At 41.6% G+C, this 26,957-nt stretch overlaps 1 pseudogene; it reads left to right on the top strand.

The window, feature by feature from the left end:
* The first annotated feature begins 20,345 nt into the window (after window positions 1–20,345).
* On the top strand, window positions 20,346–25,289 carry LOC122022936 (annotated as a pseudogene).
* The last annotated feature ends 1,668 nt before the right edge of the window (window positions 25,290–26,957 follow it).

Genomic DNA, 26,957 nt, shown 5'->3' with positions numbered 1-26,957 from the left:
TTGCTGACCCATTAAGGTAGTGATCAGTTGTTGTTGTTCTGCGATCTGATGCTAGAGGTCTGCGACTACCTGCGTCAGATCTGGTGGAGTCACTATCCCTCCGGTTCGGGCATTGCGTGTCCTAACCATGTTTATCTAAAAGAAATAGACTAGTGTAAGTGGTTATCAATTTTAGCCAATCTAACGTACTGGTTTGTTTCTATCTATTTATTATGGAATTATTCCTAACCTACCAATATGTAATCCTAATCTAATTTATAACTAAAAGCATAGAATAAAGCATCAAACATAAGCAGTAAAACATGATACTAAAGCATAAACAACATAAGGAAAAATAAGGAATATAATGACAAACAATGTAACATAAGGAAATAAAGCATAAGCAATGTAGTAAAGAAAATAAAGCATAAGCATATGACAAGAAAATCAAACATAAACATATTATAAATAAATTTAACATAAACATTCTTACTTGGAGCGGCAGGTAGGAGGCTTGATGTGTGTGTAGTGAGCTGACAATAACCTGGCTCTGATACCAACCTGTAATGCCCGCCCTCCCTGCTACCCTAAGGGACGGGGCTACGATACTCTACGTATAAATTTTTCTTTTTAAAACAGCGGAAGACTTAAAATAATTTTTATAGTTTTAATAAAACTTTTCTTTTAAATTTCTTTTGAACTATACTATCACATGGCATCAAAATCATAACATCAAATCCAGTGGAACCATAATGTCAAGCCACACATGTTTAGCTATCACAAATCATAAAATACCAATGCATAGTTCTTTAAAGAAACTTTAAGCAGGTTCTTAATTAGTTGCCTAGCCACCGCCACACACATCTTCGTTGCCCCTCCTGCTGCTCCTTTAGCTCATCCAGCTTTTCCCTTTATCTGTGGTACAAGGAAAGTAAGCTGTGAGCACTCATGGCTCAGTAAGTTCCTTTCCTACTCACTAAAGCCAAAAATCAGCACATAATCAAGAATGCATCAACAAATCATAATCTCAACTAATCATGGCATAACATAGCATTCTATTCAATCATATCATGCATCATAATATAATCACAACTAGTCATAGCATATCAAGCATCACCATGGCCGAAACATATACATAATGCATTGCATAAAACATAGCTTGACATGGCATAATAAACAAGTATCATGGTATATCAAAGCATGGCCGAAACATGTATATCAAAGCATCATACTATGGCCGAACCATGTACATCAAGGCATCATCATATCTATGGCCAAAATCTATATATCAGGCATCAACAAATCCATGGCCGAAACATGTCTATAAGGTATAGCATGAACATAACATAATCATACCTTATCATGGCATATCATAATCAAGAGCATAACATGAAACATAGCATAATCATAAGGTGTATGCAATATGATTTTGGAAAACATGTATCCGAAAAACATGTGTATGTCTCATGATCTTTAAAACCATTTTCTTTTACATATATACTTGAAAGTAATCTCAACATAAGGGGGATCCCGGCTATGTACCACTTACATATTGCGCGCAACCTTGTAGGTCCAAGGTAGCAAGTCTTGAACCCTACGAGGCAAACATACTAGGCCCTTAGTCCTAGGGGCACTTAGGAGCCCATCCCTAACGAGGTCCTTAGTCCCCGGGGCGCTTATGGAGCCCACCCTTGGTACAAGCCACTCACACATAAAGTAAAGTACATGTCATACATATCATGTATCATAAAAGCATGCATCACTTAGGCACACATCATATCATAAAGGTATGCATCACTTAGGCATACATCATGTCATAAAAGTATGCATCACTTAGGCATACATCATGTCATAAAAGTATGCATCACTTAGGCATACATCATATCATAAGGTATGCATCACTTAGGCATACATCATGTCATAAAGGTATGCATCACTTAGGCATACATCACATCATAAAGGCATGCATCACTTAGGCATACATCATGTCATACCAATATGCATCACTTAGGCATAGATCATAAAAACATGCATATCTTAAGCATAAAGCATATCATCAAGCATGCATGATTTAACCACATAGCATATCATGAAAGCATGCATATTTTAAGCACTAAACATAGCATTAAAGCATGCATAATTTAACCACATATCATAACATAAGCATACATATTTTTAGCACAAAGCATATCATATCATAAAAGCATGCATATCATATCATAAGTCATAAATCACAAGCATACGTATTGAGCATAAGGGTGTATCTTGTGATTATCCTTTCATAGGAAACATGGTATCATATTTATCTTGGTTTTAAGCTTCCTAAACCCTTGTGGCCGAAACCCTTTAGAGCTCAATTTAGGTTAAACATAACATCCAAGCATATGGCACCTAAATTATCATCATAACATTTTCATAGGAAGCATTATAAACATGATTAACTTAGTTTCTAAGTTCTTCAAGTCCCTCATTTCATGTGGCCGAAACCTTAAGGTGTGAAACAAGGTTCCATATGACATACAAGCATGGACAACTTTAAATCATATTTATAACATTTTTACCAAGGAACAAGGTAAACACATTTGACACATTTGAATTAGTTCCTAAGTTCTTTAAGCCCTTAACATATGTCATGGCCGAAATTTAACAAGTTCTTATTAGGGATACAAACAAGCATACAAGCATGTGAACTTGGACTAACATTATGTATAAATTCATACAAGGCATCATACAATAGTTATGGCCGAAACATACCCTAGCATCATTTTAGGTCATAAAACAACATATAGCAATTGAACCTTGGCTTTCTACTTATCATATTTCATGTAGAGTGACATGAGCATATTTAATTTAAGTCCTAGGGTTTCTAGGGCATCTAAACCTTCATGACCAAAACATTCAAGGGTTCATTTTGGTCATGGAAAAATTATACAAGCATGTGAAACAATCAACACATTATCCTATTTTCATAAGAAGTACTATTTAACACATTTGGTTTCATTTCTAAGGCCTCTAGGTCTTTTAACCCTACTTGGCCGAAACTCACAGAATATAAACTTGCTTCAAATAGCCTAAAAGCATGAGAATTTATACAAGTTTCATAGCATGTATAAGGACAAGCATAATGAGTATACATATGAATTGTGTCTTAGGCTTTCTAGGTTTCTTTTCCTCTTTTTCTTTTATTTTTTTTTTCATGGCCGAAACCTACCATTCTTTAGCTAGGTTCTTAAGTGGCCTAAAGCATGAAAAACCTAAGTAAGTTTCATGGCAAAAGTTACTAAGAAACATATATACAAATTGGTTCATGAATAAGCTAGGACCCCTTGTGGTCATACATGTTATATGTCATGCAACTAATTTTTCTACACCCTAATTAAGCATGAGGGCATTAAACAACTTTCATATATAAACATCACAGAGGTCTTGAGCATATTAAAATTTTGTTTAAGCTTTTCTAAGCTATCCATCTCATCATGGCCGACAAACCCTAAGAAGGAGTTCATGAAATTCTAGCAATATTCAAGCATGCAAATCCTTTAAGATCTTTGTATTCTATCACATGAGCATGGTTATTTAAATTTAAAGGTCTTCCTAACCCTAAACCCTTTCTTGACCGAATCATATGAGTGGGTTTTCTTTTAGTTTCAAATATCTTCTAAGGAAGAAAACTAATACATGATCCTTAATATTTCATAGGGAGAACCTTGTACTAGTTGGGTAAAACAATAAATTTCCCTAGCCTCTTAAGAATATTTTTGGCCGAAATTCTAGGGTTCAGTACTCCTCTGATCAAGCATCATATAGGTATAAAATCATGAAGAAGAACCCCTCTACATAGCATAGAAAAATCTATCATGTAGTGAAGACTAGTTTAAACATCATTAGATTTTTGAAAGCCCTTCTTGGCCGAATTTTCTCAAACTTGTTTCTAGGTTTTAAAATCTTCATAAAATCCGAAAAACACTTAAAACGCCTTGTACCACAGGTGAGGGGAAGCTTACATCCTTTTCGCTTGTGGATCTAAGGTATGGTGAAGAAGAAGTAGTCTCTTCTTCTAGTTCCTTTCCCTTGATTCCTTTGCTAAGTCCTCCTTGTATCTTAGGCTTTCTTAGGGAAAAACTTGGCTTTGGGGCCGAAGATGGAGGAGAGGGGACTGTGGTGTTCTCGGTGAGGGAGAGGAGAGAATGAGAAAAATGAGAGAAAATAGAATTTTCCCTTTACATATTCTCTTTTATGTTAAGGGGGAAGAGGTAGCAAACTTAGTTTTTGCTTTCCTTCTCCCTTAGCCATTTTTTTCTATTTTATTTTTATTTTTATTTATTTATTTATCCTCATCATTCATGGTGAAATGAGGGGGAATGAATCCCCTTAATTCCTCTTTAAACATTTCAGCAAAATCAAAGAGGAAGAGGGAGAGGAAGGGAGGAAGGCAAGTTGCCTTTCTCTTGCTCTTTACTTGTTTCCTTTTGGCTAGCTTTTACTCTTACCTTTATCATGAGTTTCCCTCCTTTGCTATCAACATATTATTCCTATCCCAACTAGTTATTACCCATTAATTCTATGAAATATAATATAAGAGGTTCAAGGTTCAATCCTTGACCTCATGTTCTTTTTATTTCATTTTATTTCTTTTTTTGTTCAATTCACTTCCTATTATTTTTCTAAGGAAAAATCCCACATTCATATATTTATCTTACAAGCTTAGTGGGTATTACAGTACCCCGTACCTCATAAAAAGTTCGTCCTCGAACTTTAAAATAGCTTCGGGTACTTTTGTTTCATATCGTTCTCGCACTCCCAGGTGGCTTCTTCGAATCGTTGATTCCGCCACAATACCTTTACTAAGGGTATTTCTTTGTTCCTTAATCTCTTGATTTCTCGGTCCAGAATCTGGATGGGTTTACTTTCGTAACTCAGGTCTTCCTGCACCTGTACCGACTGAGGCTCAATCACTTGATCTGTGCTGGGAGTACATTTCTTGAGCATCGATACATGGAACACATTGTGAATGGCTGCCATGTCTGGAGGTAGTTCTAGTCTGTATGCGACTTGGCCCACTCTTTCTACAATCCGGTATGGTCCTACATATCGTGGGCTTAACTTGCTCCTCTTTCCAAACCTCATTATCCCTTTCATGGGGGATACTTTAAGGAATACCGAGTCTCCGATGTTGAATTCTAGCGGCCTACGCCGTTTATCGGCGTAATTCTTCTGCCGACTCTGAGCAGTTTCTATTCGTTGATGGATCTTTTGTATAGCTCGGGTGGTGTCATCAATAAGTTCCGTTCGGAACCCCATTTCCTTCTTTTCACCACTTTCATACCAGCATATAGGAGACCTACACTTCCTCCCATATAGAGCTTCGTAAAGTGCCATTCCAATAGTAGCTTGGTAGCCATTATTGTAGGCGAATATCGGCACCAGCTCCCCTTGAAGTCCAGGGCACAAGCTCTTAACATATCCTCCAATATTTGATTTACTCTTTCAGTCTGCCCATCAGTCTGTGGATGGAAGGCTGTGCTAAACAACAACTTTGTGCCGAGGGCCTTCTGAACGCACTCCCAAAAGTGCGAGACAAAACGTCCGTCTCTATCAGAAATAATGGTCTTAGGGATACCATGTAATCTGACGATTTCCTTAACATATAGTTGAGCTAGTTGTTCAGTTGAATAAGTCATCTTTATCGCCAAAAAGTGTGCAGACTTCGTCAGTCTGTCCACGATCACCCATATAGCATCATACCCGTTTATCGTCTTGGGTAGACCTGAAATGAAATCCATGGAGATTTCTTCCCATTTCCATTCTGGAATTTGGACAGGTTGTAATAATCCACCGGGTCTCTGGTGTTCAGCTTTTACCCTTTGGCATGTCAGACAAGTACTGACGTACTGAGCCACTTCTCTTTTCATACCGGACCACCAAAATTTCTTTTTCAGGTCCTGGTACATCTTAGTGGAACCCGGGTGCATTGCATAAGGCGTTGTATGGGCTTCTTCCAATATCTTCTTTCGCATCTCTGAATCCTCCGGAATACATAATCGATCCCTGAGGTATAATATTCCATCGTCTGCGATACGGAACCCGTCATTCTTTCCTTCTGTGGTCTCTTGTTTAATTCTTTGAAGGTTCGGGTCCCTGGTTTGCTTCTCTAACATGTTCTCAAATAACGTTGGTGTTATGGTGAGGGTAGAGAGTCGTCCAGACATGGTTTCAACTAATGGATATGAAACATGTTTCAGTTTCTTGATGGATTCCCTCATCAGTTTGCTTTCAATATTGAATAAAAATTCTAGCATACTGACTGAAATTAAATAACTGACCTGTGACAACCGTAGAGGCGTTTGCCACGTCATCCTGAGCGAGAGAATAGACTTTGGCATTGGTCATAGTGGGAGGAGGCTCCAATCTTCCTTGGCTGATTGAAGTCCCTTCTATGGCAGCTTGCATCTGGTGAAGCTGTGCGGGGGCACTCCTGTTCTGGAAGTTCTGTGAAGGTAGTGTCTGAGGCTGAGTAGGGCAATTTCTTGCCAAATGACCTTCCCTTCCGCAGTTGTAGCACTTTTTGGTGCTCAGAAGACATACTCCAGAATGCATCTTCCCACATGTGGCACACTGAGGGTACTTAGTCTGCTTATTGGCTGGACCACCTTTTGTTTTATTCCACTGTTTCCTCTTTCCACTTGGGTTTCCTTTCCAGTCAGTTCTGGTACTGTGCAATTTTTATCCACCGGTCAGTACTTGGTTCTTGCCCTTATTCATTGCTTCCTGATAATGCTCGGTAATCAGGGCGCTGCTGACCAGCTCCTTAACTCCGCCGGCTACGTTCAGAGCTATCTCGGGTCAGAGCATCTTTAACATCAACCGGACCCTTTCTCTTTCAGTTCTGACTAGTTCTGGGCACAATCGAGCTAAGCGGTTGAACCTCTTGACGGCTTCATTGACTGACAGATCACCTTGCCGAAACTCAGTGAACTCGTCATAGTGCTTGTTGGTCACTTGCATATGGAAAAATTCCTCTAAGAACTCTGTCTCAAAATCTGTCCACTGCATTTGATTTATTTGCCTTTTCGCCTTTACTCTGTCCCACCACATCCGGGCATCTCCGGTAAGACAGAACGACGCGCATTTGACCTTCTCGTGTTCAGGCCAATCCAGTAGTTCCATTATGTTCTCCACGGTTTTGAGCCAGACTTGCGCATCCCATGGTTCGCAGTTTCCCGAGAATGCTTCCGGCTTAAGCCTTTGCCACTGAATCAGATAGGCCTCTTGTCGGACCATCGGAGTAGGGGCTGCCGGGGGCACTGGTGCGGCTGTAGGTATAACAGGTAGTGGATTCACCGGTGGGGTAACTGGGTTGCCTTGCTGACCCATTAAGGTAGTGATCAGTTGTTGTTGTTCTACGATCTGATGCTGGAGGTCTGCGACTACCTGCGTCAGATCTGGTGGAGTCACTATCCCTCCGGTTCGGGCATTGCGTGTCCTAACCATGTTTATCTAAAAGAAATAGACTAGTGTAAGTGGTTATCAATTTTAGCCAATCTAACGTACTGGTTTGTTCTATCTATTTATTATGGTATTATTCCTAACCTACCAATATGTAATCCTAATCTAATTTATAACTAAAAGCATAGAATAAAGCATCAAACATAAGTAGTAAAACATGAAACTAAAGCATAAACAACATAAGGAAAAATAAGGAATATAATGACAAACAATGTAACATAAGGAAATAAAGCATAAGCAATGTAGTAAAGAAAATAAGGATAAGCATATGACAAGAAAATCAAACATAAACATATAACAAATAAATTTAACATAAACATTCTTACTTGGAGCGGCAGGTAGGAGGCTTGATGTGTGTGTAGTGAGCTGACAATAACCTGGCTCTGATACCAACCTGTAACGCCCGCCCTCCCTGCTACCCTAAGGGACGGGGCTACGATACTCTACGTATAAATTTTTCTTTTTAAAACAGCGGAAGACTTAAAATAATTTTTATAGTTTTAATAAAACTTTTCTTTTAAATTTCTTTTGAACTATACTATCACATGACATCAAAATCATAACATCAAATCCAGTGGAACCATAATGTCAAGCCACACATGTTTAGGTATCAAAAATCATAAAATACCAATGCATAGTTCTTTAAAGAAACTTTAAGCAGGTTCTTAATTAGTTACCTAGCCACCGCCACACACATCTTCGTTGCCCCTCCTGCTGCTCCTTTAGCTCATCCAGCTTTTCCCTTTATCTGTGGTACAAGGAAAGTAAGCTGTGAGCAATCATGGCCCAGTAAGTTCCTTTCCTACTCACTAAAGCCAAAAATCAGCACATAATCAAGAATGCATCAACAAATCATAATCTCAACTAATCATGGCATAACATAGCATTCTATTCAAGCATATCATGCATCATAATATAATCAAAGAGCTCTACCATCAAAGAGGAACATGGTAAACGAGCTCTACCATCAAAGAGGAACATGGTATATTTCGCCGAGCGGGGAGATCACGATGATTACTTTGTGAAAATCCCTTTTGGGAGCACGAGAAGTAATAATGGGCGAGCGGATAAACACACATTTTGGTTATGTAAAGAGACAACAAATACAAGGAAAACATTGCATTAAAGTTAAAACTTTAGGCCGAGCGGCCTAATTACAAAAAAGGATGATATCCATTCGAGTGGCCGAGTTACAGAAACTACTCAATATAATCATAAAGGGTCTTTGGGATGTTATCCAGAAGCGCCACCAGATCGCCGGCCGAAATATTAGTGGACTCCGGAAGAAGGCCTTTCGACTTTAGATAGGTCATGGTGGCGGTCATAGCCAAATCGAAGGCGGTGTACATCCGCTTGCAGATTTTTTTCGAGAATTCGGGCGAGCGGATGTAGCCCTGTCTTAGAGCTACGACCCGACTCAGCTCGGCCTCTTGGTACTCTTTGAAGGCCAATTGAGCTGCAGCAAGGGATTCTTGCAAAGTGGTCAGCTCGTCCTTATGCTTGGTGGCGTCGGCCGAGCGGCTCACTTTCTCTTGGTCGAGCTGCTCCATCAACTCCTTGACCTTCAGCTCCAGGCCCCGAGCCTCCACATTCTTCTTCTCCAAGTCAGAAACGGTCGTATTCTCCCGAGTGGTAGCTAGGGTAAATTTTTGGTCGAGCGACTTGACTTGCCGCTAGAGCTCGGCCAGATGGTGAGCCTGGTCGGCTGTTTTCTTCTGCTCAGCCGCCAGCATATCTTGAGCCTTCTTAAGCTCCTTCTGCAGCTCGGAGTAAGACGGGCCTTGAGAGCCGGACGGACCGCACGCCACCCTCAGTTGCCTTAACTCCTCATCCACCATGGCTAGGCGGTTGGAGACCGCAATCTCCTCACCCATCTCTGATGCGAAAGGAAAAATTGTTAAGGGACGATCGGAAAAAATGCATGAAATACTTCGGAGAAAGCGAACTTACCCCCGTGGCCTCCTGCATGTGGCTATTTGCCAAGTTTCGGAGGGGGATCAACGCGATACGCGCCCGAGCATCTGCCCACATCTCAGCTAGGGGCCCTTTCAAGGTAATGGTGTGCTCTGGTGCGGTCGGCCGGCCTCTGGCAGCAGCTCTTCAGTCGGGAGATGAAGAGTGACCCGGATCGTGCGGCCATGACCAGGGGTAGTCCGACCGGCAGTCGGAAGGGGATCGGAAGCCGGCGCAGAAAACTGCGAATGAATGGTCGAGCAGTGGACTGGGTGACGAGCAGGCGGAAGGGTGCTAACCGGAATTGCCTCAATTGGCGCGGTCGGCTCGTCCCATTCAGAAGGCGTCCGGTCGAACGAAATGACTTCGACCTCTGGCGCCTTGCCTCGAGCGGTGGCAGTGGCTCGCTCGGACGGTTGGACCGCTGATGTAGCCGAGCGCAGGGGAGTCTCCACTCGGCGCCTCTTTTGTAGAGGCTGCTCCTCCTCCCGGGCGAAACCTTCCTCGGGGGTAATTGGTTCTCGGGGGTGGGGGGGGTGGCTCCGCTGGCCACGTTTTGTTGAGAAGCTTGAGCGGCCGACTCAGCCTGAGTCCCGCTCTCTCCTTCATGGGATCCGACCGGCTGGATACCCAGCGCTTCCATCTCTCTGGCCGCCGCGGCTTCTAACGCTGCCGCCTTTCTCTTCAAAACGCTGGCCATGAGCGAATCCATGACGATGTCCGCTGCAAAGGAAAGAAAAGAAATCAGTTAGCAATCAAAGCAAATGCCCAAGTAAAGTTCTTACCAAAGCCGGTCGGAAGAGGAGTCCGTATAGGACTCAGGCCGAAGATGCACATCACTCCTTCATGAAAAAGCTTATTGATGTCAAGTCGCAGACCGGCTAGCATATTTGCAGCATCGAGGTAGTCCGGTCGGGTCTTGAATTTCTTCAGCTCGGGAGTGGGGGGCAAGTTGACGTGCCACTTGGTCGGGAAGTTGGCCTGATCGGGCATACGGATGTAGAAAAAATAATCCTTCCAATGTTTATTGGAAGTAGGAAGTTTGTTGAAGAAGACTAATCCGGGCTGAGCTTGGAACATGAAGGTGCCCGGCTCGGCTTGCTTGGGTAATAGAAATAAAAGAAGACCTCCGGTCGGAGGGGGATGTTGTGAATCTTGAACAAAACAACAACACCGCAGAGGAGACGAAAGGTGTTGGGTACCAGACTGCCGAGCGGCACACCGAAAAAATTACAAACATCTATGATGAAAGGATGTACGGGGAAAACACAGAACGCTCCGCGCGGCGGCCTGTGCTGCCGAGCGGAAGGACCGGCTAAAAGAAGTTCAAAATCTTCGGGGATTTCGAAATTGTCGGTCAGAATATCAAAATCGCGCTGGTCGAATCGGGATTGCATGGTGGTGTACCAAGGGCCGAGGGACTGTTCTTCGGGATGGGAAGAGCTAGCCATGGGTCGATGAGAAGGAGTCAAAAAGGCAAAAGGCAGGAGAAAAACAGCGGCAAACGAAAAGAGGTTTCAAGGATTGGAACTAGGGAAAGAAATACGGATGAGACACCGGAAATGAGGAAGAAAAGTTATAAAGCCTTACAGAGAGGAAAGGGATCAAGGAAGAGGCGCCGGAGAGCGTCGGAAAGCGTCGGAGAGCAGAAACGGTATCGCCGGAGCTCCAAGCGCTGGGGGCAGGGGTTGAAATCGCGGAGGCAAATAAGAGAAAGAAGGAAAGGAAGGATTTATAGGGTGGAGGCCGGGCGGCCTCCACCGTCGGATCCAGGTCACGGGAATCAAAGCATGCATCGTGCCATCCATTTCGAATCGCTTTGATCACATCAAAGCACCATGCCACCGTCGCCGTACGATGATGGCAGTACACCACGTGACATTCGACCATTCGAAGCATTTAATGAACGCATGCTCAGCCTTAATGGCGAAGATTGGCGCAGCACACGAGGAGACCCGGTGAATGCCATTGTTGATTCACTTTTAAGGCCATTTCTGCAGTAGGCCGAGCGGAAGATACTAGCACGGAGGAGCCGCCCGGCTAGGCTAACAGTCCAGTTAGTCAGACTAATCGCCTCCTTTGACTAGACTTGAAGGGGAGACAAGTGATCCGGTTGTAAGAACAGGGGACCCCCGTCCGGTGGGGTCAACGTCACGTGGAAGTCAAAGTGGCCGGTGGCCGGCCAGAGAGGTGTGGGCCGACCGGCCGGGCGGCAGGCCGATATTTAATGGATGGTCAAAGGCACCCTGATGAAAGTCAGGGTTCCGGCGCTCAACGGACAATATCACAGAGCCGAGCGGATCGCTTGGCCGAACACATGAGGTAGCATACTGCTAATAGTCTCCACAAAGCACACCACCGAGAATCTTCCTAAACCGTTATATGTATGTGCCTAATCGGACGTAAGGCGGAGGTGAGCCGGCCGGACTCTCGGAGGCAGGCCGGCCAGACGCTAGTTCGGGAGCCAAGGGGAAAAGGACAAAGGACATCTTTTTCTGACAGCGGGTCTGTTCCACATGAGGGCCATACTCCAAATCTTATGACATGGGGTTCTGCTGTTCCATCGAGGACATGCTTTGACGGTAGCAGTATGGGTCAGGTAAGCTCACTGACAAGCCCTTACTGGGGCATGGGCCATGGACACGTGTACACCTCGATATGTGTACACTCTCTTCTCCGCTGCCCTATATAAAGGCTCTCATCCTTCGCCGGAGGTACGCGTTCAACACCTTTGGAGCCACGTTTATTGCTGCTTGCTTGCCTGACTTGAGCGTCGGAGGGTCGCCGCCGGGAACCCCTTCCCGGCCCGACTTCTGTGCAGGTTCGCCGGAGGTTCGTGCAACCAGTCGAAGATCCACGTTAGCAGCCGGGGAGCGCCACGTGCCAAACGTCCGTTGATTCAGCATTCGGACAGGATCACTTAGCTAAACTAAATAAACTCATTCTATGTTGCCCCTATTTTTATAAGAAAATGTCAAAACCCAACTTCGCATTTCTTTTAGTTTTCCTCATTTGTGCTAATTTAAATTAAATCCAATTCCTCAAATTTTGGCACATTTTACTCTTCCAAAGAGTAAAGAATTTATCCTCTACATTTTCAAAGGTTAACAAAAACCTTGAAAATGCCTCCAAGTGTCAACTTTATCAAGGTTGAGTTAACCACCCTATCCATTTAGAGTTGGCACTCTCTAACCCATCTAAGGCTTAGAGAATATGCTCCTAGGAACCCAAAGCCTATTGGTGCTCCTTGGATGCTCTAGATACTCACTAGGGATAACTTCCCTAGATACCTTCCTAATGACCTTTCTAGGCTTCTTAGAAGCCTTGGTCACTTTCTCTAAGTCAACTCTAGGGATAGCTTCCCTTGTGACTTTCTTGGTGACTTTCTTTGACTTCTTAGAAGTCTTAGTCACGTTGGTCTTGACAAAAATACTTCTAGGGATAACTCCCCTTGTATCTTTGACTTGACCCCTAAACCTAGGATTGGTTCCATAGTTATATGGAACTCTATGATAAGAAGTCACATCCATCCTAGTTTTAGGTTTGTATCCAAAATCTCTATGACCATTGGATGACCCTTGTTGTCCTAAACCTAGGTTATGATTCTTAAACCCTTGTGTTTCATTTGTGATTTTCTAAGGGTCCTCTCCATTTTATCAAGTCTTGACCTCAAGACTTGATTTTCTTTCCATAACTCCTCAACCTTATATTTTTCACTAAAGCCTTGATTTTTTTTCCTTTTCTTAGGCATATACTTAAAACCCTTAGAATTATTACCTAATTTGTTATCTACCTTTCTAACCTTAGGTTGAGTGGTTTTAGCATGATAAGCTACATAATTTTTCTTAATTCTATCATGTTTCCTATTTTCATGATAAATAGCATTAAAATGATATAAACTATTCCTAGCATGCTTTTTATCATTATTTAAAGGAATAGGCTCAATAAATGATACCATGGGTTTGCTCTTGAGAACTCCCCCTAGAGTTGAGCTTCTTCCTTTGGCTTTGGCCGGTTTCTTCCCCTTAGGACATTAACTCAGGTAATGTCCTCTTTGATTACATAAGAAGCACACTATGTGCTATTTGCTCTTCTTTGTCACGAGTGTTGGTGCAGCGGGCTGACAAGAGGGGAGGGGTGAATTGCCTGAAACAGAAAAAAATACCCTCCTCGTTCTTTCAACTCTTCTTAAAGTGCAACAACAATAATAAAACAAAAATGACAAAACTGAGGAAGAGACTTGGGATTGACTTGGTTACAACCTAGGTGATTGTTAATCCAAGGTGGTTGCAAAGCTCACTAAGAATCTCCTTTCTCTGAAGGCGGAGAAGCCTTTTACACACAATGAAAGCTCAAACAGTTGCTAGGAAGTTAATACAAGAGTTGATGGTTTATTCCCTAGCTCTAGGGCCCTTTTTATAGCTCCTGGAAACACTATCCATAGCTTGAGAGCACCTCCCAAGGGCATGGAGGGTGCCTCCAGCATGACAGTAGCAGATAAGGTTTTATCCACTACAATGACTAAAAAATTAGGTCGAGGGAACCCTCCATAAGCATGGAGGGTGCCTCCCATACTTTATGGAGGGTGCCCTCTATGCCTCATGAAGGGCGCCCTCTATACCACATGGAGGGCGCCCTCTATACCTCATGGAGGGCGCTCTCCACCTACAGGGTATAAGTTGCTCCAACCTTCCTTTGGTTCTTTTGCTGCTCTATTTGCTTGGGTGATTGTGGTCAACCAAAATAGGGCTCACCTGAACCCAATTTCCGGCCTTCTCCTCGAGCAAGCTTTTGCTCTAGGTTCTCATCCCTCGAACGTCATGTACGTTCTTCTCATCCAACGGTGTACTCTTTCGTAGATATTTCTATTAGAACCCCAAGGTTGTTTTGATGTGATCAAACAAGTTAAGTTAGGTCCTGTTTGGTTTAACCCCTGTGTCTAAGTGTGCAGGAGCTTAGGAGCATAGAAAGTCGAGCGGCAGACACGGCTAGCAAGAAGGATGACATAGGAGAGAGCCGACGGGCTCGATGCGTCCGATGGATGAGGTGCTATGGAAGAGTACACCGGTGGATGAGAAGAACGTACGCAACGTTTGAGGGACGAGAAGCCGGGGAGGAAGGCTACTCGAGGAGAAGGCCAGAAATTGGGTTCGGGTGAGCTCTATTCCGGATGGTCGAGATCACCTAAGCGACCGAAACCGAAGTAGATGACCCGAAAAGAGATGAGCAGAACTGGAGCAGAGGGTCAGGACTGAAATAGTCAATCGTGTTGACTTTTATGGGTCCGGGTGCTCAGAGCCATTCCGGGCGCCCAGAACACAACTCTTATAAGATTCGACGTGTTTGTTGACCGACGTGTTGGGGATAGAATTCTATCCCACTCCAGGCGCTCGAAACCCTTCCAAGTGTGAGATCTCGGAAAAATTTAAATAAATAAGGTTATTTGGGAAATAGCCGTATAGAATTTTTCCAGAATTTTTAGAAATTTTCTGGGAATTTTTCGGAGCTCGTACGGAGGGTTTTGAGGGGATCAATTTTGGGTTCGGATAAAGCCTGTTTAGGATACCCGTTTAAGTGAGGAAATGTTTATTATATAAATTCCTTTTCTTTTAATTCTTTCCCCAAATAAGAAACGCCGATCCCTTTTGAATCCCGAACACCTCTCTTCCCCTCTTCCCTGCGATTTCTCGATCTCCTTCTTTCCCCTTCCTCTGTTCTCTCTCGCGGACGGGCGACGGAGACGGGAGCAAGGCTCCAGCTCCGGCGATCCTTCTCTGCCGGCATCGACGCCTATTGATCTCAGATCCGGCCGACACTCTTCCTCTCTGGGTCCCAGACACGGCGTTGCGTCTCCTCTGGCCGACTGCCGACGCCACTGGATCGATCTAGATCCACTCGATCACCGGCATAGGTAGGCTAGCTTCGATTCCTCTTCTCTGAATTTTCTCCGACTCGTGCCTTAGCACCGTCGGTGATGCTTCTTCTTATCTTGATTCTTCCCGAATTGTGCCCTAGGTCTGTTATCGGTGCTTTGCATTCGGATCATTGCTTCATGTGAGTAGATCTTCGATTAGGAAGGGGATCCTAACCCTAGTCTTGATCCTCCTCTGTTCTTGATGTTGTGCCCTAGCTTTGAACTTCGCCTCCTCTTCAAAGCAATGGGGTTCCGACAATGAGACAGCGAGGTAAGATTAAGGTATTGATTGATTGGTGATCTCCATTCCTTGTTTGATCATGGATCTCCTCTACTTTACTATTGATTAGGGTTACGAGATTGAAGAGAAGGAGGGAGGTATGTTCTGCTTGTGCTGTTCTGTGGACTTTTTGGTTCCCAGGAGCATTTCTAGTTCTGGCAGCAACCTCATCTAGCAGATTGCTTAGTTTCAGCAATCTACAACAGCTTGATCGAGGTAAGGTGTATATGTTTTGTTCTTTGAATTTAGATAATTAATCCATGATTAGTTAATACATGATGTGTAGATTTGAATTAGGGTTTTTGATTGTGTGTAGATTTAATTGTGTAGAAGAAATCTAATGAAATGGTTAGGGTTAGGGTAATTAACCCTAATCAACCGTTGGATTTCTAATCTAATTGGTGATTAGGGATTAGGTAACTAACCCTAATCGACCATTAGATTTAAATTGGTAAGTTGTGATTGTGGTGATTAGGGTTTGCCCTAATTTAGTTTTGGGAATTTTATTTAGCTATTTCATTTGGATTTAGCTAAATAAAATATATATGTTGTTTGACACAGGACTCTGATTCGAGACGAGCATCCCGATATTGGATTAGGACTGGATTGTACCTTCTATTTGAGGCGGGTACCCTTTGACTTGTCTTTTGATACTGTCTTATGATATGTGCACTTTATATATAATTACTAGTGATTGGTAGCTTTAGTACTTCCCCTGGTTTTAGTTTAGTTGATACCTGATACATGGTTCTACTGTTAGCTGCTATACCTTAGTATGCTTTTCTTTCTGGCTATGTTATCTGTGTTCATAGAGATAGAGGTATTTATTGTGCTTCCCTCTATACTGGATTAGTTGATAGATATATTGGATATGTGATATTGGATTCATGTTATTTATTATCCTTGTTATATATGTGTTTATCTTTTTGGCACCTACACATATGGAGGAGGATATTTTAGGTATGACATACTGTAGCCGCATGCACCATATTGCATGATTGCATGCTGGGCGATTGACGACTCCATTATTGTTGAGCTCGTCGGCCGGCTACATGGGCCTGCACACAACGTGACCACTGCATGGGTAGTGGCACAGCACTCAGGGTGTGTATGGTAGGTTGCCCGGTGGTGCTCCGCTAGGACGCTCATGGGTAGCGTGACAGGAGCGTGGTAGCACGCCAGGGTCGCTCCCCGTCATTGTGTACCGGGAGATGAGAGCATTATGCTTCCTCACTATGTTTGAGGTAGGAGGATAGGTGTACTCCGACAGCATCCCGTCCACTCGGTTACACATCAGGGATAGTGACGGCAGAGTGCACGGTTGTCACAACCCTACCCACTCAGTCTCACCATTGTGTGTGAGATGACTGAGCATGGCAGTAGGGGTGACCAGGACATGTCATTTGCATCATATGCACAGATTACATTATTTGTGATTGATGCATTTTGGTGATTGCATATGATTGACATGCATACAGGTTATATGCTTTTGCTCTGACTATTTTTATCTGTGTATGTTCACAATCAGTTGCACAAGCCTCGCAGGTGAGTACAGTTTATTTCAGTTATGCATTTTCTTATTATTCTTGCTATAGACTGTACTTTATGCCTATTGCTGGTTATTATAGTTTATTTCAGCTATGCATATCTATTATACTGTTAGGAGATTGTATCGTAGGTTGTACTGTTAGTAAACTGTACTGTATGCTCTATGGTTTAGTGTACTGTACCATAGGATGTTACTGGTGGTTATATGTTGTTGTACATATCTATTGGATTACCTGCTGAGTTCTTTGAACTCACCCCGTTGTTACTATTTTTCAGGTTGAGGCCGTCAGGAGAGATTCCAGTCGCTAGCCCCTTGGTCGCGAGGATTTCTAGATATCGTTTTCTGTATTCGCTTTTATACGTATACTTGTGATGTGGGTTTGTATTGTGGACTTTATATCGAACATTCGGGTTTGTTACTTTGTTTTCCGCTGTGAATATTTCATTACTTCGTGGATTTTGTTTCTTCGTTGTAGTGGAGTAGGATGTGTACGTATATCTTCGTTGATTTCTATATCATCTTTTCTTTATACAACTGCGTGGATTGTTCATATTATATCTGTGTAGAAATGTTGAATATAATTGCGTGGATTGTTTACTATTTGTGTGTATTGTTCCGGCCGAGTGTGGCCGAGGTATAGATATATGTATACTGAGATTCATATTGTCACCCGTACAGGGGAGATGCTGCCAAAATTTTTTCGGACAGGGACTACCTGGGGCGTGACACCAAGAGCCCGGAACAGTGCTATAAATATAGCTCTATTTTCAGTAGTTCAGACAATAACTTGTAATTCATTTCTTTCTATTTTACTTTAATTTGTGAGCTGTTAATGTTGTAAGAGGCTACTCCGTCCAAAGGAGATCGTCATAAAAGTACACTTCATTTTCCTTGGATTAGCAATCTTCTGATTGCAAACCAAGTAAGACTTCTTGTGTTTCTGTCCTAGTAATTAGTCTCTTAGTTGTTTTATTAAAAGTGTTCTTTATTAAGCTATAAGTTGAGAAAGGGTTGAGTGTGTTTTTACAGGGCAATTCACCCCTCCCCTCTTGCCGGCCACCAAGGGACCAACAAGTGGTATCAGAGTGAGGACGCTTTAGAAGGACTAACCACCGACCGAAGCAAAGGAACCAATGACCGGACTGTTGGTTAGTCCTAGGAAAAACGTACCGGTTCCACTTTACAAAATTTTTGTACAAGTGTCGAACCCTTCCTTAAATAACCTATTGTGTTCTTTAGAAGTTAAATTAAGAATCGCAGACGGAACTTAACATCATTGATTCCAAATTTAACTTATCTGTTCTTAATAGTTTAGATTTGAATCGCAAGCGGAACTTAACACTATGAATTCAAATCCACCTATGTTATTAATTCCATTAAATATTAATTTCCAAAATTAGCTTCCAGGACTGCATGGCGAGGCACATGACCTTCTTGGATATGGGAGCAACCACCACCGCCTAGACAAAGCCTTTTAAGGAAAGCTAATATTTAATTTCCTTAAACAACTCTAGGTTAACCAAAAAGAACAATCGAATCACAAAGAAAACACAAACTCGAAAAATAAATTCAAAAAACTAGATCTAATGCCTCTTGTGTTTGGAATTCTTACAAAGAAAAATAACTAGCATGATGCGGAAAATAATTTCTAATTATACCTTCTCTTTGTATGCTAATGACCTCGAGATGTTCTGCCGTATTCCTCGCCTCGTCTTGGATGTCGTGTGGGCGACGATCCTCCAAGATGAACACCACCCAAAAGCTTTCTTCCTCTTCCTCTAAAATCCGACCACCACCACCAAGGAGAAGAGAGCAAAGGGAAAAGGAGAAGAGAGAGGGCCGACCACACCAAGAGAACCTCCAAGCAAGAGAATAAGAATTGTGTCTCATAAAGCCTCTATAACACCCGCCCTCCAGCTGCTTACAAAGGACGGGGTTACTTTGAAAAACATACATACAGTCGTATATGGTAGCGGAAGTAAATAAATAAAACTAAATAATCATGTTCATGTTATCATAGAAGCATGTCCATTATCATAAAGTATACTAACATGGAACATGGAAAAAAAGGTTCATAATGAGTATACCCATCAAAGCATCATGTAGAAAAATAGGATCACATGTAAAGTTTTAAAACATATAAGCATAAAGCAGATCTATTCCACCATGCCACTACCACACACATCCTTGCCCTTCTTGCTGCTCCCCTTTTAGCTTAACCATTCTTTTCCTTTTTCTGCAGTACAAGGGAAATTAAACTATAAGCACATAGGCTTAGTAAGATTCTTTCCTACTCACAAAACATGAATCATGCATTTAAACAGAAAGTAGTATTCCTTTAACCGTTATTTAGATATAAAATTCGCATGTTAGCATAAAGTAGTGTCATACTCATTTAAGCAAATCATAACATAGCATATGAGAGCACATACATAAAGTAGTAGCATGATCATCTAGGCATCATATATATTCAAAAGCATCTTACTAAAGCATAAAGGGAACCATTTAACATGAATAAGTATATGCACACTACAACAAAAACCCTCATAGACATCAGTGGAACAACAACGGTTTTAAGCAAAAATCGATGTCTTTGAGCATTTTACACCGGTTTTTCCAAAAACCGGTGTTTATGAGGGCAGATTTTCGCTCATAGACATCGGTTTTTTAGGCGATGTCTATGAGTGCATTTTTTTCATTAATAGACACCGATTTTAACAACGGTTTTTAAAACCCGGTGTTAATGAACTAAAATAAAATATTTTAATATTCCACCAACCAAAATTTACAACGCTGTGAAGTTCCCTCCAAACCTAAACCTATATCGCGCCCCTTCCTCCGACCATCTGCCTCAGCCTAAACCTAAACCTAAACCTCCAACCATCTCTCTCAACCTCATCTCCCTCTTCCCCTTCCTAGATCGACGCTCTTGCTCCGTCCAACCACACAGCATCTCCTCCAACTCGTCCCTTTTACAACGCCGCATTTCCTCCAACTCCTCCCTTTTACAACGGGCCGTCTTGCTGTTGCCGCTTTCTCCGCTCTTGCTCACGCCTCGGCGGCCGCCATCGCCAATCGAGATTTTTGTGAGCTGTGATGCTTTGAATCCGGAAAGGGAGGGGTTGGAGAGAGGGAGTGTGGGTGTAGATAATGTGATCTGGCGACTATGGCGGATACGGCGAAGGTGTTCAACATGCCGTTGGCAATGATGTGCGGCATCGAGGCAGAGAAGGAGATCTCGCGGGACGGCAGCCATTACAGCCTCTCCACCGGGATTCTCCCCTCCCTCGGGGCCAGGAGCAACCACAGGGTCAAGTTCCGGAGGTTCATCGTTTCCCCTTACGATCGGCGATACAGGTCTGGTGTTCTATTCCCTCTGCCGTTACTAGGGAGAACTCCTTTTTTTCCGTTCGAGATTGTGAGTTGTGGAATTTGCTCTGGATGGAAAGCTTGTGGGGTTTTTTCTCTTGTTCTTTGCCTTCTTTTTGTTCAGATTTTTTCCCTCTTGCATGTAAACCCTTTTTTTCTTGGTCATGAACCCTTGTAAAATCCGAACTTTCTTCTGGATCGATATTCCTTGTGGAACTTCGGTGATAGATTTGATGTGGGATTCTCTTTGAATAACTTTTTACCCTTTATTATTATTATGATTATTTTTTTTTGAAAAGAGTTGTATTCTCTCCTAACTCCTAATCTGTATAATTTAGTGAAGATATTGTGAGAAAGATTTAGGACTTCGAGCTAAGGATCCTAGTCTTCAAGGTGCAATTTTTCAGATGCGTAAATATTGATTTTCTACTCTTCCATTGCATGTAACCTTCTTTAATCCCCATTCGAATTTGGGACTTCGTTGTCTATTCTGCTTGGGTTTCTCCATTCGAATTTGGATTCCTTGGGCATGCGAAACTCTTGCCCTGGTTGACAATATCGTCAACGCCTTCTTTGCCATTGACATCATTTTAACCTTCTTTTTGGCCTACCTTGATAGAACAACTTATCTGCTCGTTGATGATCCTAAGCTAATAGCATGGAAATATTTGACCAGTTGGTTTGTTCTTGATGTTGCTTCCACTATCCCTTCCGAACTTGCACGCAAATTGTTACCTAATAAGCTCCGCTCTTATGGATTCTTCAACATGCTCCGTCTCTGGCGTCTCAAAAGAGTTAGTGCACTATTTGCAAGGTATGCATCTTAAATAACTATGTGAATGCTTTTTGTGTTCCCTGAGGGAAGATATTATTGCCTTCCAACTAATTCAACACACTTCATTTTTCATTTACCAGACTAGAGAAAGATAGGCACTTCAACTACTTTTGGGTTCGATGTGCAAAACTTATTTGTGTAAGGATCTTTATTCTTTACCATCAATTCGTGCATTCACTTACCTTTTGCAGTTGATACTGTTGGAGGATCGGTGGCCGGCTAGAAGGGGGGTTGGATAGACGGCACCCCCAAGTTCGATTTCTTCTCTACACGGTTAGTTTACGCAAGCGGAAATGAAAACTAAAACAAGAAAGCAATGAGCAAGAACACAAACGCTAACACGATTCTTTTACGTGGTTCGGAGATTGCTTGCTCCTACTCCACGGCGTGTCCTTGAGGTGGACGAGCCCTTGATCCTTCGGTGGATCAGTCCCCGGCAATCTCCGGCTTAAGCTTCTCCTTCTCGGTGGAGCAAACCTCTCACAAGGGCACTCTTCCTCCTTACAAGATGGAGTTAGAATTAGGAGGAAGAGAATTGACTTGGGAGCTTTTGGGCACAGAATAGGAGTTAAACTACAAGCATCAGTAACCTCCTTAATGCCCCAAAGCTCCCCTTAAATAAGAGGAGAGAGTTGATCACTAATCAACTCAAACCCCGACACCAGTCGACTGGTCCAAGCACCAGTCGACTGGTGTGCCGTTGGACCCAGCCAACGGCTCTCTGCAGAAAGCCAAATCCTGCCAACATCTATGTACCAGTCGACTGGTCTCAGGACCAGTCGACTGGTCCCCATAGCCGACAAGCACAGAATGCTTCTGTGCATTCTGTGAAGTTGGATCAGTCGACTGGTCTCATAACCAGTCGACTGGTCCCAGTACATTCTCTCCTCTCATCCTTTCCGGAGTCGCCTTTGAAGTCCTCTTCTTCGGCCTTCGTCCCTCGGATGCACCCGAGCCCGCGGCTCCTCTCCGTGCCATCCTTCACGCTGCCTTGAAGTCCACTTCCCTTGGCTCCACTCCATTGCTCCTCGTCCGGAGGTCCCTCGGATGTCTTCCACACCATCCTTCACCGACTCAAGGATCCGAGCCCTTGGATGAGTTTCTCATACTTGGCCGTACCAAGTTCTCATGTGTTTCACCAAGTCCTGCAAGACTCAAACACATATCAAATACATATGAAAGCCTAATTTAAAATCTTTGACACACACATCAAAACCTAGGTCGATTGCACCAACAGATACTTCGGCTGATACTGTCATTTCATAACAATCTCATAGGTGACTCTATTTGCTGTGCACTGTGCTGGGTGCTTCTATTATCTTCTCTGCAAGGTATCATAATCCAAGCAGTACTTGGATCGGTGCTTCTATGCCAGATTCCCACGAGCGAGGCTTGTGGATCCGCTATGTGACCTCGATGTACTAGTCAATCACCACCCTTACAACCATTGGTTATGGAGACTTGCATGCTGAAAATACAGGAGAGATGATTTTTGACATTTTCTACATGCTCTTTAACCTTGGACTAACAGCCTATTTAATCAGAAATATGACCAATTTGGTAGTTCATGGAACTAGCCGAACTAGAAGATATGTAAGTTTCGCAATGCAAAACTTGATCAATCCATTAAGATGGCAGCAAGTTGTACTTGCAACCAATATTTACTCTTGTTTTACTTTTATAGCATTAAAGATATGTACTGATCATTGCAGAGGGATACAATCCAAGCAGCCATGGGGTTTGCACAAAGAAATCAGCTTCCAGAACGCTTATAAGAACAAATGATCTCACATCTTAGTTTGAAGTTCAGGACTGACTCAGAAGGCCTCCAACAGCAAGAGACACTGGATGCCCTTCCCAAAGCCATCAGATCCAGCATTACTCACTATCTGTTTTACTCACTGGTTCAAAGTGTCTACTTGTTCCATGGAGTATCTAATGACCTGCTATTCCAACTGGTAATTATTAGAATTTTCTAACTCCAGATTTTGCCAGACAGAATATCACAACATAGTGCTCTCACCTCAGTATCTCATCTTTTGTATATTTGAAGGTATCTAAGATGAAAGCTGAGTATTATCCACCCAGGGAAGATGTGATCTTGCAGAACGAAGCACCTACAGACTTTTACATACTAGTGACTGGCACAGCGGTAAAAGAGAGTTTCCACTCGAGACTTCTATTTTTTCACATAACCTAAAAAAATTACCAAGTTTTTCATCATCACAGTGAAAATCTGGATTTTTTTTTGTTTGTTTGTTATATGAAATAAGAATACAATCCATGTAAATGAGTATTTACAAATTCTAGAAAAACTAACTAATTTAAAATGTGGGAATTAGACTAGCTGATCTTTTTGGACATAATTGTGGCACGGGTGGTGGCTATGATCTTCAATATGTTTAGTGTGTTCATAAACACTAGACTATTTATAATACAGATCATTATTTGATTGCCACTTGTCCACGTCATCTTAGAGTTGTGTATGATTGCTCTATGCATCATCTATATGATTTTTCCTCTTGTACCAAGTTGTCGCTTAGGAAAGTACCCATTATATATAGCTTTCACTCTAACTAAGTGACAATTGATCTCTATATGATTTTTCCTCTTGTAGAAAAGAGATGGAGGTTGTTTATGGTAACTCTCTTGACATTATATAGCTTTGTTGGTCCTTTAGGAGCACATCTAAACTCGATCACTTTCTGCTTAACCTAGAGAAGCTTACATGCAGTATGTATTAATAGTGTTCTTTGCCTTTGCATTCAATCTGACTATAGTATCTCTTTTTGCTCGTTTATCAAATTAGATTGCCTCCCAAAAGGATGCAAGGGTGAGATGTAAACCTGCTATTCATAGGAGAACCTGCCCATAATTTGAACGTTACATTGATTTCCAAACAAGATTTTTTGAATTATAATTTGCCTCTTACACCTTTATATGTTTTCCAGATGCCTCAAGGAGGAATACTAAATGCCCTTTATATATATCACAGCCATGATATCCCAAGAGGGCTTCCAGCAACAACATTCCTCTTGGTTGTGTTTAACTGCCTCAGCAGTTTTCAGATATACTCCATGCCTGTTTTTGACAGCTTTGAAGCAGGTTATACAAGTCGAACAAATCGACCCTACTCGATTTGGGTTCGATCTGGCTTTCGAGTATTTTATTCTGATTAGGATATGAAGCGAAAGCAATACTAGTTTCTTTGGAGCTGGTAGGGTAGAACTACCTAGTCAAGGGGATGACAATGTAATTGGCACTTTTTCTAGTCAATGCAACTAAATTCTTAGCCTTTGTTTTTCAAATTTCCTTTTACAGAACAATATTTGCTTAGTAGTAAACTTTCATGAAATACTTTTTCCAATGATTTCATCTAAGATTTCTGGTTTCCAAGATCCATCATGTTAAAACCCATTGCTTCTTGTGATAGTTATGTCAAATGCAGTGCCATGATGCAAATATAGTGCAAACATTCAAATATATCCTACGAGGCAAAAAAATTGAAGATGTGCTAAATCTGTTTTTCTCTTTTACCCTGTCATCTGTATGCAATATATATGCCTCACAGTATCATGCCAATCCTTCTACCATAATAGTGGATGTTGAAACAGGTGGAGACAAGGACTTTGGAAGAGTTGGAAGAGTTATTGGAATTTTCTTGTCAGAATAGGACATCCTTGACTCGGATTATGTTGGATAATATGGTGGTTCCTCTTCCAAACGGAGATGTGGATGTCTCAATGCTGAAGGATGCAGTTCAGTTGGTTAATGGTAGATTTGAGACTGAGGTAATTGGTGTTTTTATGAGAATGGCGCATGCCCATCTAATCAGTATCTCTTTTGCCTGAATTTTCATAATTTCTCTTTCAACATCTTCTTACTTGGTTCATGGTAGATTTGAGACAGAGGTAATTGATGTTTTTATGAGAATGGTGCATGCCCATCTAATCAGTATCTCTTTTGCCTGAATTTTCATAATTTCTCTCTTTCAACATCTTCTTACTCGGTTCATGTTAAGGCGACTTGTGTGATCCCTGACATTGAGAATGCTCTTGAAAGCTCATGTACCGGATTGATGGTTCATAAAGCATCCAAATTGAGCTATTACTGAGACATTTTTGACTTTTTGTGTGAATTCGCTTGCCCCACAAGCAATTATTGTTTTCTGCAATTAACTTGGCAAATACAGCAAACCATTTTCTCTATTTGTATTTACTTTAGTTTGACCTGCATTTAACTCATTTGAAGTTAACAATAATTTATTGATGGTAGTCAACATTCTAATCATGTACCCATAGAATTTGCAGTTCCTTTCTCACTGTATGTACAAGTGTTGTGCATTTGCAAATTTAATGAGGCTAGTGTGTCTGCAAACTTGAACAAACGTTCTGATAATTTATAAGCTTTATGTGTTTTTTTAGAAATGCCTTAAGGTACTTCTTAATGAATTTTCCCATGTTGTCCAGGTACTTCTATAGATTCTTCCTCATGAATTTTCCCTGCATTTAACTTAATGAATTTTCCCACGTTCTACTCTTAATTTCCCTTAATACTAGATATATGATGTAGTAAACTAAATTCTTGAGTAAATAAAAAAAATATTTAAGTACTAATGAAGTGCAGCTGGTTTGATATATTCCGAAGAAGACATTTGCATGAATGTTCCTATGATATAACATGGGAAAATACGACATGATATGGGAATCCATCAATGTAAGTAACATGATACTTTCTTATGTTGTGATGCATTTATTTCTTTTCTTTTATTTATTTACTTATATATATGGTTGCATCTATATATGGTTGAAATTCATGTTGACTAGTTAGCATTTTAGCTATTTTCCCCTTGAAATAAAAATTTGTTTTGATGTTATTGTATCATTGGAAATCATATAAATGAATTGATGTTACTCATCTTTATTACTGCTGAGGAATTTATTTACTTTTTCATGTACTCTTAGTGATAAACAGTTATGTCATTTGGGTCGACTACTAATGAATTGAATTTCCATGTACTCTTAGTGATAAACAGTTCCCAGGAATGATAGATCTATCACTATATGATGTGGTTGAGATAATTGATGAATGTTTCTCTTTTTAAGCATTCCAATTAGTCATCTTGTTACCAGGTGCTCTTACTGCTTTTTCAACTATAATTTTTAGTCTTGGTTTACTAATATATTATTTATGTGTTTTTACAGTTTACAAATCTCAAGTACTCTAGAGTTGAAATTGATGAAGTGCGGTTCGAGTGGGCTGAATGCATGCTAGATTAAATTTGAAGTGCGGTTCTACCTTGATGTGTTGTTAAAAGAATGTTCTACCTTGATTCTGATATCTATTAGCTTTTGATGTAAAAAGAATGTTTGTGTATTTTATGGATACTGTTGTAAGAAGAATATTTATGTAATTTGTGAATATTTATGTATTTTATATATACTGTTGAATGAAAAATATTTGTGTAATTTGTGAATATTTGTGTATTTTTTTGGTTACTGTTTCGGAAATCAAATTTGTACGGTTAAAAAATACTGATATTACATCGGTTTTCCACCGCTGCAAAACCTGT

Source organism: Zingiber officinale, chromosome 9B (genome assembly GCF_018446385.1).
Source record: "Zingiber officinale cultivar Zhangliang chromosome 9B, Zo_v1.1, whole genome shotgun sequence".
Taxonomy (NCBI): domain Eukaryota; kingdom Viridiplantae; phylum Streptophyta; class Magnoliopsida; order Zingiberales; family Zingiberaceae; genus Zingiber; species Zingiber officinale.
Note: the sequence above shows the minus strand (reverse complement) of the source record. Positions and strands in the feature narration are given on the sequence as shown.